This window comes from Anopheles funestus (genome assembly GCF_943734845.2).
Source record: "Anopheles funestus chromosome X unlocalized genomic scaffold, idAnoFuneDA-416_04 X_unloc_151, whole genome shotgun sequence".
Lineage (NCBI taxonomy): Eukaryota > Metazoa > Arthropoda > Insecta > Diptera > Culicidae > Anopheles > Anopheles funestus.
This window is the reverse complement of record NW_026045096.1, coordinates 22,501-37,925: the sequence shown is the minus strand read 5'-3', so window position 1 is coordinate 37,925 and position 15,425 is coordinate 22,501. Positions and strand designations below refer to the sequence as shown.

Below are 15,425 nucleotides of genomic sequence, written 5' to 3'. Positions count from 1 at the left end.
AAAAGTACCGACAAGTACCACCATAGAAGCCCGAGTAGAGCGAAATGTGGGCCAAAGTACCGAGTAGTTGCCACAAATGCCCAAATGGATACCAAAATGTGGTACCAAGTACCTAACTGTTGCAAACAAATGCTAGCTTTCTGAGCAAAAGCTGTGGACCAATTTCGTAGAAGAACCGCCTAGGCGAAAAGGCAAAAATCGCCGAAGCTGGCCCGCTCGCAGAGCTCGCGGGCCAGGAGATACTCATAGGGCGCTTTACAAGAGTGGGGAACTTGAGAATTTTTGTGTCCGAGACTTTGGGCAACTACGCGGCCGCCCCCTTAAAGTAAAAGATTTTCTCTGGGTGCCTAAAAATTCGCAATTCCCGCAAAGTCGGGAAGACGTTAAAGTTTTTGCCAAAAAATGGCCATCGATTTAAGGTGATTTTCCAATAAGAAAATTTTTCCTAAGATGAATTTTTTCGAATATTTCCTAAACTAAGCGTCGGAGCACATGGCCGTGAAGGAACTTTTGGTAGCTTTTGGCAAGGGCTATCGGATGAAATAATGCGAAAGGCCATCGGAGCGATATTGGATAAATGCGGGCCCATAAAACGTACCTAAGAAGTGAAAATTGGTACCTTGCACGCAGGATGCAAGAAATGCTTGAGTGTTAACCATCATCGGTACCAAGTACCTAGGTTATATCGAGTGCGTAGATGGAAGTCGGTACCAAAGGGAAACCTTCCTAGGCTAGGTGCACGCAAGTGAGTATGGATCGATCAGTAGAAAGATGGAAGCCATAGGAAACCTTCCTAGGCTAGGTGCACGCAAGTGAGTATGGATCGATCAGTAGAAAGATGGGAAGCCATAGGAAACCTCCTAGGCTAGGTGCACGCAAGTGAGTATGGATCGATCAGTAGAAAGATGGGAAGCCATAGGAAACCTTCCTAGGCTAGGTGCACGCAAGTGAGTATGGATCGATCAGTAGAAAGATGGGAAGCCCAAGGAAACCTTCCTAGGCTAGGTGCACGCAAGTGAGTATGGATCGATCAGTAGAAAGATGGGAAGCCCAAGGAAACCTTCCTAGGCTAGGTGCACGCAAGTGAGTATGGATCGATCAGTAGAAAGATGGGAAGCCATAGGAAACCTTCCTAGGCTAGGTGCACGCAAGTGAGTATGGATCGATCAGTAGAAAGATGGGAAGCCCAAGGAAACCTTCCTAGGCTAGGTGCACGCAAGTGAGTATGGATCGATCAGTAGAAAGATGGGAAGCCATAGGAAACCTTCCTAGGCTAGGTGCACGCAAGTGAGTATGGATCGATCAGTAGAAAGATGGGAAGCCATAGGAAACCTTCCTAGGCTAGGTGCACGCAAGTGAGTATGGATCGATCAGTAGAAAGATGGGAAGCCATAGGAAACCTTCCTAGGCTAGGTGCACGCAAGTGAGTATGGATCGATCAGTAGAAAGATGGGAAGCCATAGGAAACCTTCCTAGGCTAGGTGCACGCAAGTGAGTATGGATCGATCAGTAGAAAGATGGGAAGCCATAGGAAAACCTTCCTAGGCTAGGTGCACGCAAGTGAGTATGGATCGATCAGTAGAAAGATGGGAAGCCCAAGGAAACCTTCCTAGGCTAGGTGCACGCAAGTGAGTATGGATCGATCAGTAGAAAGATGGGAAGCCCAAGGAAAACCTTCCTAGGCTAGGTGCACGCAAGTGAGTATGGATCGATCAGTAGAAAGATGGGAAGCCCAAGGAAACCTTCCTAGGCTAGGTGCACGCAAGTGAGTATGGATCGATCAGTAGAAAGATGGGAAGCCATAGGAAACCTTCCTAGGCTAGGTGCACGCAAGTGAGTATGGATCGATCAGTAGAAAGATGGGAAGCCATAGGAAACCTTCCTAGGCTAGGTGCACGCAAGTGAGTATGGATCGATCAGTAGAAAGATGGGAAGCCATAGGAAACCTTCCTAGGCTAGGTGCACGCAAGTGAGTATGGATCGATCAGTAGAAAGATGGGAAGCCATAGGAAACCTTCCTAGGCTAGGTGCACGCAAGTGAGTATGGATCGATCAGTAGAAAGATGGAAGCCATAGGAAACCTTCCTAGGCTAGGTGCACGCAAGTGAGTATGGATCGATCAGTAGAAAGATGGGAAGCCCAAGGAAACCTTCCTAGGCTAGGTGCACGCAAGTGAGTATGGATCGATCAGTAGAAAGATGGGAAGCCCAAGGAAACCTTCCTAGGCTAGGTGCACGCAAGTGAGTATGGATCGATCAGTAGAAAGATGGGAAGCCCAGGAAACCTTCCTAGGCTAGGTGCACGCAAGTGAGTATGGATCGATCAGTAGAAAGATGGGAAGCCATAGGAAACCTTCCTAGGCTAGGTGCACGCAAGTGAGTATGGATCGATCAGTAGAAAGATTGGAAGCCATAGGAAACCTTCCTAGGCTAGGTGCACGCAAGTGAGTATGGATCGATCAGTAGAAAGATGGGAAGCCATAGGAAACCTTCCTAGGCTAGGTGCACGCAAGTGAGTATGGATCGATCAGTAGAAAGATGGGAAGCCATAGGAAACCTTCCTAGGCTAGGTGCACGCAAGTGAGTATGGATCGATCAGTAGAAAGATGGGAAGCCCAAGGAAACCTTCCTAGGCTAGGTGCACGCAAGTGAGTATGGATCGATCAGTAGAAAGATGGGAAGCCCAAGGAAACCTTCCTAGGCTAGGTGCACGCAAGTGAGTATGGATCGATCAGTAGAAAGATGGGAAGCCATAGGAAACCTTCCTAGGCTAGGTGCACGCAAGTGAGTATGGATCGATCAGTAGAAAGATGGGAAAGCCATAGGAAACCTTCCTAGGCTAGGTGCACGCAAGTGAGTATGGATCGATCAGTAGAAAGATGGGAAGCCCAAGGAAACCTTCCTAGGCTAGGTGCACGCAAGTGAGTATGGATCGATCAGTAGAAAGATGGGAAGCCATAGGAAACCTTCCTAGGCTAGGTGCACGCAAGTGAGTATGGATCGATCAGTAGAAAGATGGGAAGCCATAGGAAACCTTCCTAGGCTAGGTGCACGCAAGTGAGTATGGATCGATCAGTAGAAATGATGGGAAGCCATAGGAAACCTTCCTAGGCTAGGTGCACGCAAGTGAGTATGGATCGATCAGTAGAAAGATGGGAAGCCATAGGAAACCTTCCTAGGCTAGGTGCACGCAAGTGAGTATGGATCGATCAGTAGAAAGATGGGAAGCCCAAGGAAACCTTCCTAGGCTAGGTGCACGCAAGTGAGTATGGATCGATCAGTAGAAAGATGGGAAGCCATAGGAAACCTTCCTAGGCTAGGTGCACGCAAGTGAGTATGGATCGATCAGTAGAAAGATGGGAAGCCCAAGGAAACCTTCCTAGGCTAGGTGCACGCAAGTGAGTATGGATCGATCAGTAGAAAGATGGGAAGCCCAAGGAGTATGGATCGATCAGTAGAAAGATGGGAAGCCCAAGGAAACCTTCCTAGGCTAGGTGCACGCAAGTGAGTATGGATCGATCAGTAGAAAGATGGGAAGCATAGGAAACCTTCCTAGGCTAGGTGCACGCAAGTGAGTATGGATCGATCAGTAGAAAGATGGGAAGCCCAAGGAAACCTTCCTAGCTAGGTGCACGCAAGTGAGTATGGATCGATCAGTAGAAAGATGGGAAGCCCAAGGAAACCCTTCCTAGGCTAGGTGCACGCAAGTGAGTATGGATCGATCAGTAGAAAGATGGGAAGCCCAAGGAAACCTTCCTAGGCTAGGTGCACGCAAGTGAGTATGGATCGATCAGTAGAAAGATGGGAAGCCATAGGAAACCTTCCTAGGCTAGGTGCACGCAAGTGAGTATGGATCGATCAGTAGAAAGATGGGAAGCCATAGGAAACCTTCCTAGGCTAGGTGCACGCAAGTGAGTATGGATCGATCAGTAGAAAGATGGGAAGCCCAAGGAAACCTTCCTAGGCTAGGTGCACGCAAGTGAGTATGGATCGATCAGTAGAAAGATGGGAAGCCCATAGGAAACCTTCCTAGGCTAGGTGCACGCAAGTGAGTATGGATCGATCAGTAGAAAGTGGGAAGCCCAGTACCAAATGCCCTAGTGAAGACCGTAAACGAATATCATGAACCGAGAAGGAGCACCAAATGCCCTAGTGAAGACCGTAAACGAATATCATGAACCGATAAGGAGCACCAAATGCCCTAGTGAAGACCGTAAACGAATATCATGAACCGATAAGGAGCACCAAATGCCCTAGTGAAGACCGTAAACGAATATCATGAACCGAGAAGTAGCAACGAATGCCTGAAAAAGTACCAAGTCCTCGGTATAGAGTAACGAGAGTTAACCGCCCGTGATGTATGCAATGTGGGCAGCCATTGCATGGGTTCTGGACTTGGTTCGCGAATAACTTTTTTGCTAGACATCGGACAAAGTTGACGTGGAAGAACGAAATGTAGCATTTGATGCCACCTATCCAAAACTTTTTCAAGATTGAAGATCCGATCGATACAGCCTGAGTTATAGGCAAAAGTTGGTGCAAAAACGAGCATTTTTAATGGTGAAAAATCGGTACTCCTCGAATAGCTCCTGTTGGAAGCATCGGACCACATGGTCGTGGAGGAACATATTGTAGCGCGCGGTGTCAAGTATCGACACCCAAAACCGCAATGTCCGATGGACGGAAAATGACCAAGTTATAGTGATAACTTGGTCGCACCAAATTCCCGAAGAAGTGCAACGAGAAGGTGAATGCGATGGTTGTTCGTCGAATAGCTCCGGCCACCAGACATGGTAGCGATTAGTGGTGCATGGAAGAAATCTAGCCACAAGTGCCATCTACCCATGGCCAGAAGAAAGTGGTGGCCATATCTTGGATACCGGCGGAGCTATGGTGCAAATATGGGCCAAAAATGGTGCAAGTTGGACCAAAAATCCGACCAAGTGCGCGAGGCGCTTTCGTGAATAGCTCCGGCCACAGACATGGTAGCGATTAGTGGTGCATGGAAGAAATCTAGCCACAAGTGCCATCTACCCATGGCCAGAAGAAAGTGTGGCCATATCTTGGATACCGGCGGAGCTATGGGGCAAATATGGGCCAAAAATGGTGCAAGTTGGACCAAAAATCCGAAAAAGTACCTAGGTAAATGCGATGGTTGTTCGTCGAATAGCTCCGGCCACAGACATGGTAGCGATTAGTGGTGCATGGAAGAAATCTAGCCACAAGTGCCATCTACCCATGGCCAGAAGAAAGTGTGGCCATATCTTGGATACCGGCGGAGCTATGGGGCAAATATGGGCCAAAAATGGTGCAAGTTGGACCAAAAATCCGACCAAGTGCGCGAGGCGCTTTCGTGAATAGCTCCGGCCACAGACATGGTAGCGATTAGTGGTGCATGGAAGAAATCTAGCCACAAGTGCCATCTACCCCATGGCCAGAAGAAAGTGTGGCCATATCTTGGATACCGGCGAGCTATGGGGCAAATATGGGCCAAAAATGGTGCTAGTTGGACCAAAAATCCGACCAAGTGCGCGAGGCGCTTTCGTGAATAGCTCCGGCCACAGACATGGTAGCGATTAGTGGTGCATGGAAGAAATCTAGCACAAGTGCCATCTACCATGGCCAGAAGAAAGTGTGGCCATATCTTGGATACCGGCGGAGCTATGGGGCAAATATGGGCCAAAAATGGTGCAAGTTGGACCAAAAATCCGACCAAGTGCGCGAGGCGCTTTCGTGAATAGCTCCGGCCACAGACATGGTAGCGATTAGTGGTGCATGGAAGAAATCTAGCCACAAGTGGCCATCTACCCATGGCCAGAAGAAAGTGTGGCGCTATCTTGGATACCGGCGGAGCTATGGGGCAAATATGGGCCAAAAATGGTGCAAGTTGGACCAAAAATCCGACCAAGTGCGCGAGGCGCTTTCGTGAATAGCTCCGGCCACAGACATGGTAGCGATTAGTGGTGCATGGAAGAAATCTAGCCACAAGTGCCATCTACCCATGGCCAGAAGAAAGTGTGGCCATATCTTGGATACCGGCGGAGCTATGGTGCAAATATGGGCCAAAAATGGTGCAAGTTGGACCAAAAATCCGACCAAGTGCGCGAGGCGCTTTCGTGATAGCTCCGGCCACAGACATGGTAGCGATTAGTGGTGCATGGAAGAAATCTAGCCACAAGTGCCATCTACCCATGGCCAGAAGAAAGTGTGGCCATATCTTGGATACCGGCGGAGCTATGGGGCAAATATGGGCCAAAAATGGTGCAAGTTGGACCAAAAATCCGAAAAAGTACCTAGGTAAATGCGATGGTTGTTCGTCGAATAGCTCCGGCCACAGACATGGTAGCGATTAGGGGTGCATGGAAGAAATCTAGCCACAAGTGCCATCTACCCATGGCCAGAAGAAAGTGTGGCCATATCTTGGATACCGGCGGAGCTATGGGGCAAATATGGGCCAAAAATGGTGCAAGTTGGACCAAAAATCCGACCAAGTGCGCGAGGCGCTTTCGTGAATAGCTCCGGCCACAGACATGGTAGCGATTAGTGGTGCATGGAAGAAATCTAGCCACAAGTGCCATCTACCCATGGCCAGAAGAAAGTGTGGCCATATCTTGGATACCGGCGGAGCTATGGGGCAAATATGGGCCAAAAATGGTGCTAGTTGGACCAAAAATCCGACCAAGTGCGCGAGGCGCTTTCGTGAATAGCTCCGGCCACAGACATGGTAGCGATTAGTGGTGCATGGAAGAAATCTAGCCACAAGTGCCATCTACCCATGGCCAGAAGAAAGTGTGGCCATATCTTGGATACCGGCGGAGCTATGGGGCAAATATGGGCCAAAAATGGTGCAAGTTGGACCAAAAATCCGACCAAGTGCGCGAGGCGCTTTCGTGAATAGCTCCGGCCACAGACATGGTAGCGATTTGTGGTGCATGGAAGAAATCTAGCCACAAGTGCCATCTACCCATGGCCAGAAGAAAGTGTGGCGCTATCTTGGATACCGGCGGAGCTATGGGCAAATATGGGCCAAAAATGGTGCAAGTTGGACCAAAAATCCGACCAAGTGCGCGAGGCGCTTTCGTGAATAGCTCCGGCCACAGACATGGTAGCGATTAGTGGTGCATGGAAGAAATCTAGCCACAAGTGCCATCTACCCATGGCCAGAAGAAAGTGTGGCCATATCTTGGATACCGGCGGAGCTATGGGCAAATATGGGCCAAAAAATGGTGCTAGTTGGACCAAAAATCCGACCAAGTGCGCGAGGCGCTTTCGTGAATAGCTCCGGCCACAGACATGGTAGCGATTAGTGGTGCATGGAAGAAATCTAGCCACAAGTGCCATCTACCCATGGCCAGAAGAAAGTGTGGCCATATTCTTGGATACCGGCGGAGCTTATGGGGCAAATATGGGCCAAAAATGGTGCAAGTTGGACCAAAAATCCGACCAAGTGCGCGAGGCGCTTTCGTGAATAGCTCCGGCCACAGACATGGTAGCGATTAGTGGTGCATGGAAGAAATCTAGCCACAAGTGCCATCTACCCATGGCCCGAAGAAAGTGTGGCGCTATCTTGGATACCGCGGAGCTATGGGGCAAATACGGGCCAAAAATGGGTAAAATTTGACGGTTCAAAGCCAAGGGTAAATTTTTTTATTCCTCTAATAACTTCTAGCACAGACATTGAATCGGTTGGAGATGAATGGATGAAATGTAGCAAACAGTTGGAACTACCCATAAAATCTTAAAGATTGACGATCCAATGTATAGAACCGGAGTAATGTGCGATACTTGGTGAAAAATCGAGTGAAAAATTAGCTATAAACTGTTTTTTGGCCCATAACTCGAATACTAGACATTCGGAAGGGGGGGGTCGTAGAACGATTTTTTGTTGCCCTATCGATTCCCTATCGAACGAGCAAAAGTTGTTTTTTTTGACCAAAAAGTACCCCCACTCTAGTAAAATTGGCCTGATTTTACTAGTCCCCGTACCCGTACAGGCAAAATGAGCAAAAATGCTCAAGTATGAATGGTTTTTTGGCCCATAACTCGAATACTAGACGTCGCAGGGGGGTGTCGTGGAACAATTTTTGGTCGCCCTTGAAATTATCTATCGATTGACATATACTTGATTTTTGGCCAAAAAGTTCCCTAGACTAGTAAAAATCGCATCATTTTACTAGAGTCGGGTACCCTGGACGAAAAAACCGCTATAATGGTTTTTGGCTAATAACTCGAATACTAGACGTCGCAGGGGGGTGTCGTGAACAATTTTTTGGTAGCCCTTGAAATTATCTATCGAATGACATATACTTGATTTTTGGCCCAAATAAGTTCCCTAGACTAGTAAAAATCGCATCATTTTACTAGAGTCGGGTACCCTGGACGAAAAAACCGCTATAGTTGCGGTTTTTGGCTAATAACTCTAATACTAGACGTCGGAGGGGGGTTGTCGTGGAACAATTTTTGGTAGCCTTTGAAATTATCTATCGAATGACATATACTTGATTTTTGACCAAAAAGTTCCTAGACTAGTAAAAATCGCATCTTTTTACTAGAGTCGGGTACCCTGTACGAAAAACCGCTATAGTTGCGGTTTTTGGCCAATAACTCGAATACTAGACGTCGGAGGGGGGGTGCCGTAGAACAATTTTTTGTAGCCCTTGAAATTACCTTTCGAATGATATATAGTGGTTTTTTGGTCAAACAGTGACCCCGAGACTAGTAACCCTCCATACACAAAACCGCCTAAAAAGTTTTGGTTTTGCAAAATTTTGAAAAGTGCGTCAAAAAATTTTTTTCAAAAAGTACCAAATCGTGATCAGAACTCACTATAGACCATAAAAAGTGAAATCCGATGGTCATTTGCAACACTTGGTCAATCGAGAAAAATTTCACTTTTTTACTAGAGTCGGGTACCCTGAACGAAAAATCGCTCAAGTGATGGTTTTTGGCCAATAACTCGAATACTAGACGTCGGAGGGGGGTGCCGTAGAACAATTTTTTGTAGCCCTTGAAATTACCTATCGAATGATATATAGTGGTTTTTTGGTCAAACAGTGACCCCGAGACTAGTAACCCTCCATACACAAAACCGCCTACAAAAACTTTGTTTTGAAAAATTTTGAAAAGTTCAAAAAAATTTTTTTTTCAAAAACTACTAAAACGTGATAAGAACTTACTATAGACCATGAAAAGTGATATCCGATGATAATTTGCAAAAGTTGGTAACTAGTAAAAAATTTCACTTTTTTACTAGAGTCGGTGCAACGAGAAAAAAAAAGTCCGTGATGGAGAAAAATGGCACGTTTTCCACGCCTGTACGCTTTCGTTTTCTATATAGGGGGTAGGTGAGCCAGAAGCATGAATTTGACTGAGTACGTATCTTTATGAATTGGGCCCTTCTAAATCGATTGAGACTACCCCCAGGACGATCGGACGACTGCTTCTGGCTCAAAATGTGGTTTTTAGATTTTGATCGTCAATTATGAGAGAAAAAATCGATTAGAAGTAAAGATACGAAATGCTTGGTCTAAGTTGGGAAACGACTTCGGATATTTGTTGGACGTTGTCGTAGAAGGTCCGAGGACCAAGGAAAAGTGATTTCCAAGTGGATTTATGCACTATTAGTCGATGGTAAGATGTGAAATTAGTAGAACTTACCATACAGTTTGCGAAGTTGAAGCAATCGGTTGGTGAATATGGTACTGTCTGTCCAATTTGGTGGTTCGGAATGAGTGAAACGATGTTGATGATGGATAGACGTTCCGATTGCCCCCGATCGGGGAACATATAGTGGTCTTTAAGGTCCAAGTACCTATGTTTTGGTAAGCAGAACTGAGAGTTAAAGGATGAAAGTCGGCCATTCCTAATATCATCCTATCGGTGGTTCGCGAGTTGTTTGAGGACCGGAGCAGCTCGCGATGAAACGGTCCTAGGGTATTGGTTATCCATCCAAGGAAGAGTAAATGCGATCCTAGATGTGTGTCGTTGGCCGTTCTACCGGTATCGCCTATCGATGAGATATCGACGGGCATGCCTTACTCGAAAGTTGAATTCTAGGATCGATGGTCAAACAGACCTATGAGCGATAAACCAAACTGAACACGTATTGATGTCGGCTTTTCCTATCATTTGATGCCGCAGGTTGTTTAGGGACCGGAGCAACTTGCGGCCGAGACGGTCCCCGGGGGTTTCTTTCTCCAAGGAGTGGAAACTATTAAGCAAGAGTTGTAGCAAGATACGATCCTCTGATGTGTCGTTGGCCGTTCATGCGGTATCGCCTGTCGATGAGATATCGATGGGCATGCCTTACTCTACCGACCTTCTAATTGAGAGTATTAATCAGGGATCGATGGTCAAACAAGACCAATGAGCGATAAACCAAACTGAACACGTATTGATGTCGGCATTTCCTATCATTTGTCGCAGGTTGTTTAGGGACCGGAGCAGCTTGCGACCGAGACGGTCCCCGGGGGTTTCTTTCTCCAAGGAGAAGAAACGATTAAGCAAAAGTTGTAGCAAGATACGATCCTCTGATGTGTCGTTGGCCGTTCAAGCGGTATCGCCTGTCGATGAGATATCGATGGGCATGCCTTACTCTCCCGACTGGATTACTGAGAGTTTAATCAGGGATCGATGGTCAAACAGACCAATGAGCGATAAACCAAACTGAACACATATTGATGTCGGCATTTCCTATCATTTGTCGCAGGTTGTTTAGGGACCGGAGCAGCTTGCGACCGAGACGGTCCCCGGGGGTTTCTTTCTCTAAGGAGTGGAAACGATTAAGCAAAAGTCGTAGCAATAATCGATCACCTGATGTGTCGTTGGCCGTTCTTGCGGTATCGCCTGTCGATGAGATATCGATGGGCATGCCTTACTCTCCTGACTGTTTAATTGAGAGTTATAATCAGGGATCGATGGTCAAAAAGACCTATGAGCGATAAACCAAACTGAACACGTATTGATGTCGGCATTTCCTATCATTTGTCGCAGGTTGTTTGGGGACCGGAGCAGCTTGCGACCGAGACGGTCCCTTCCCGAAAGATGGTGAACCGAGTCGTCTGGCGTAAAAACCGGACGACTCGAAAGGGCTTGACCCTTTCAAGTGAGCGATAATCACATTCTACGCTCAGTTCGACAGCTACAAGGCAATCACTCGCTATGTTCAGAGCTAATACATGCAACATGCCGGCATTGTTTCCACCGACGCATGGATTCAAGACTGGTGCACTTATTAGTTAAACCGTTCGCCTCCGGGTGTTTCGAGTTCAAGTCTGGATGAGGATTGATCTTGCTGGTAATAGCTTGAGCCCCTGAATAAGGGGTCGAAGCGTACATCTTGAGACCATGTACAACATATTACCAAATCGGCACCATGGGTTCGGGTGCAAGTGATGTAACCGTGAAAGATGTTGAGCAGCCCAACATCGGTTTACACACGCATAATAGGAAGGCAGCGCTGTCGACTGGTCAGTCGTGTAAGAAGTGTGCATTATCGATCACAAATATATTGGTGATCTGTAGGTTGCGCATACACCATGCCCGGTGTAAAGTGCCGTGGTCCCCCCCGGGGGGCTGCATCAAACCGTTCGCCACGCGAACTACCCAATGGAACGAACTCGATGCATTTAATAAGAAGAAGAGATGATAATGAAACACGGTCGATTAAAGAGTTGAAAACGTTGAAATACCTATAAGCAAGTCTTAAGTTGGTGGTGACCGTTACGCCCCAACAAATTGGTGCCTTACCCTACACCAAAGAGCCATTCAACATGGTTCAAGTGAGCGATAATCACGCTCTACGCTCAGTATGACAGCTGCAAGGCAATCACTCGCTAAGTTCAGAGCTAATACATGCAACACGCCGGCATTGTTTCCACCGACGCATGGATTCAAGACTGGTGCACTTATTAGTTAAACCGTTCGCCTGCGGGTGTTTCGAGTTCAAGTCTGGATGAGGATTGTTCTTGCTGGTAATAGCTTGAGCCCCTGAATAAGGGGCCGAAGCGTACATCTTGAGAGTAAATGTACAACATATTACCAAATCGGCACCGTGGGTTCTGGTGCAAGTGATGTAACCATGAAAGATGTTGAGCAGCCCAACATCGGTTTACACACGCATAAGGGGTTTATTGTTATCTGTAGGTTGCGCATACACCATACCCGGTGTAAAGTGCCGTGGTCCCCCAGGGGGCTGCATCAAAACGTTCGCCATGCGAACTACCCAATGGAACGAACTCGATGTATTGAAAGAGATGAACAATTAATAGCGAGAATAGGGGCCCGGAAGCAATTCCGCGGCCCTACGGTCGATTCAAGAGTTGAAACGTTGTACAATCGTGGATAGCACCTAGTGCTAATATGGTGAGAGATAATGTGTGAGGAAATTTAGTTTCCTAAAGTTTAGTTAGTGGTTTCCGTTGTGCCCTAACAAACTTAAAGTTGGTGGTGACCGTTACACCCCAACAAATTGGTGCCTTACCCAACACCAAAGAGCCATTCCATATGGTTCTAGAGAGAGAGAGTTGTGTGGAAATTTATTTCCCACTAAGCGAGTGTGTGTCTGTAGTGGAACGAATTCTGGTTGATCCTACCAGTAATATACGCTTGTCTCAAAGGTTAAGCCATGCATGTCTAAGTACAAACATAAATGAATGTGAAACCGCATAAGGCTCAGTATAACAGCTATAATTCACAAGATCATCCTACCACTAGTTACTTGGATAACTGTGGAAAATCCAGAGCTAATACATGCAACATGCCGGGACTGTTGCCCTCGCGGGTAGCTGAACTGGTGCACTTATTAGTTAAACCAATCGCCTCCGGGCGGCTTGAGTTGAAGTCTGGATAAGGACGCAGATCGTATGGTCGCTTGTCGACTGACGACAGATCTTTCAAATGTCTGCCCTATCAACTATTGATGGTAGTGTAGAGGACTACCATGGTTGCGACGGGTAACGGGGAATCAGGGTTCGATTCCGGAGAGGGAGCCTGAGAAATGGCTACCACATCCAAGGAAGGCAGCAGGCGCGTAAATTACCCAATCCCAGTACGGGGAGGTAGTGACGAGAAATAACAATATGGACCTCTCTAACGATGGTCCATAATTGGAATGAGTTGAGTATAAATCCTTCAACAAGGATCAAGTGGAGGGCAAGTCTGGTGCCAGCAGCCGCGGTAATTCCAGCTCCACTAGCGTATATTAAAGTTGTTGCGGTTAAAACGTTCGAAGTTGATTGCCCGTCCAGACACGTGACCGCCACGGGCGCCCGGTTACACGCCGGGGCCGTTCGTGCGCGCGCTCACGGCTGCGACTCACAATGGTGTACTTGGGCGTTACTCTGTGAACGAGTACCGTGCTACCGGTTAACTCCGGCACGGGCTCCTCATGGTGCTCAAGATACTCACATTTACCTTGAACAAATTAGAGTGCTCAAAGCAGGCTAAGACAAAGCGTCCGGCCCCCCCGTGGGGTTGGCGTTGGCCGAGAATAATCTTGCATGGAATAATGGAATATGACCTCGGTTTATACGATTTCGTTGGTTTGTCAGAAACCTAGAGGTAATGATTAACAGAAGTAGTTGGGGGCATTGGTATTACGGCGCGAGAGGTGAAATTCGTAGACCGTCGTAGGACCAACTGAAGCGAAAGCGTTTGCCATGGATGCTTTCTTTAATCAAGAACGAAAGTTAGAGGATCGAAGGCGATTAGATACCGCCGTAGTTCTAACCGTAAACGATGCCAATTAGCAATTGGGAGACGCTACCCCTATTCGGTGCTCTCAGTCGCTTCCGGGAAACCAAAATCGGGTTCCGGGGGAAGTATGGTTGCAAAGTTGAAACTTAAAGGAATTGACGGAAGGGCACCACAAGAAGTGGAGCTTGCGGCTTAATTTGACTCAACACGGGAAAATTTACCAGGTCCAAACTTATCGAGGTAAGACAGATTGATAGCTCTTTCTCAAATTTAAGGGTAGTGGTGCATGGCCGTTCTTAGTTCGTGGAATGATTTGTCTGGTTAATTCCGATAACGAACGTGACTCAAACATGCTAACTAGAACGCTGTCAGCAGTGCGCCTCCGGGCGCACCTGACGTTACAGCCGGGCGGCGCCTTCACGGGCGGTCGTCGGCTACGTTTGCCCTGCTTAGCGGGACAACTTGTGTTTAGCAAGCTGAGAATGAGCGATAACAGGTCCGTGATGCCCTTAGATGTTCTGGGCTGCACGCGTGCTACAATGTGGGTCGCAGCGTGTTCTCGCCAATAGGCGCCCCCATTCCGAGAGGAACGGGAAATCACTAAAATGCCCATCTAGTCGGGATTGGGGACTGCAACGGTCCCCATGAACCTGGAATTTCTAGTAAGCACTAGTCATTAGCTAGTGCTGATTACGTCCCTGCCCTTTGTACACACCGCCCGTCGCTACTACCGATGGATTATTTAGTGAGGTTTCTGGAGGCTTACCTTCCGCGGTTCCTTCGTGAGCTGCAGCTGGCATGGCTGAAGTTGACCGAACTTGATGATTTAGAGGAAGTAAAAGTCGTAACAAGGTTTCCGTAGGTGAACCTGCGGAAGGATCATTACTGATGATCGTCCGCGAGTGACCAACCATGGGCTGCCTTCGGTGTAGCTCGGTCGCTCGCTTGCTATGTGTCAGAATTTGTTGAAAGCCAACTCGTTCGTTGTACACTTTGATGGGTGACCATCACTGTGTCCCCGTGCCGAGCTAGATCTCCCCTAGCCGTAAGGCACTTGAACGCCCCTTCGACGACGAGTTGCATGTGTGTGGTATGTGTCAGAATCTGGTGAAGCTTTCTGCATGTGATGTGCCTTGTGTGGATCCGTGGCCATTGCATTGTGTCTGGTGCTTAGATACCCAGACACTTAGAACGCTTGCGCGGAAAGCAAACTCGATCGTTGTACACTTTGATGGGTGACCATCACTGTGTCTCCGTGCCGTGCTAGATCCCCCCTAGCCGTAAGGCACTTTGAACGCCCCTTCGACGACGAGTTACAAGAGTGTGGTATGTGTCAGAATCTGGTGAAGCTTTCTGCATGTGATGTGCCTTGTGTGGATCCGTGGCCATTGCATTGTGTCTGGTGTGTAGGTACCCAGACACTTAGAACGCTTGCGCGGAAAGCAAACTCGATCGTTGTACACTTTGATGGGCAACCATCACTGTGTCTCCGTGCCGTGCTAGATCTCCCCTAGCCGTAAGGCACTTTGAACGCCCCTTCGACGACGAGTTACAAGAGTGTGGTATGTGTCATAATCTGGTGAAGCTTTCTGCATGTGATGTGCCTTGTGTGGATCCGTGGCCATTGCATTGTGTCTGGTGTGTAGGTACCCAGACACTTAAGCAAACTCGATCGTTGTACACTGTGATGGGCGAGCATCACTGTGTCTCCGTGCCGTGTAAGAGCTCCCC

At 47.7% G+C, this 15,425-nt stretch overlaps 1 long non-coding RNA gene across 7 annotated transcripts; it reads left to right on the top strand.

Annotated features, from left to right (window-relative positions):
* Positions 1–744: 744 nt before the first annotated feature.
* Positions 745–4,346, top strand: LOC125772939 (uncharacterized). Of its 7 annotated transcripts, none has more exons than XR_007419771.1 (3): positions 745–2,433; positions 3,184–3,387; positions 3,697–4,346. It is a non-coding gene; the product is annotated as an uncharacterized LOC125772939 (long non-coding RNA). The 7 variants fall into 7 exon arrangements; XR_007419767.1 differs by lacking the exon at positions 3,184–3,387 and adding an exon at positions 2,843–2,910 and having other exon boundaries at positions 745–2,773; XR_007419766.1 differs by lacking the exon at positions 3,184–3,387 and adding an exon at positions 2,843–2,978 and having other exon boundaries at positions 745–2,773.
* The last annotated feature ends 11,079 nt before the right edge of the window (positions 4,347–15,425 follow it).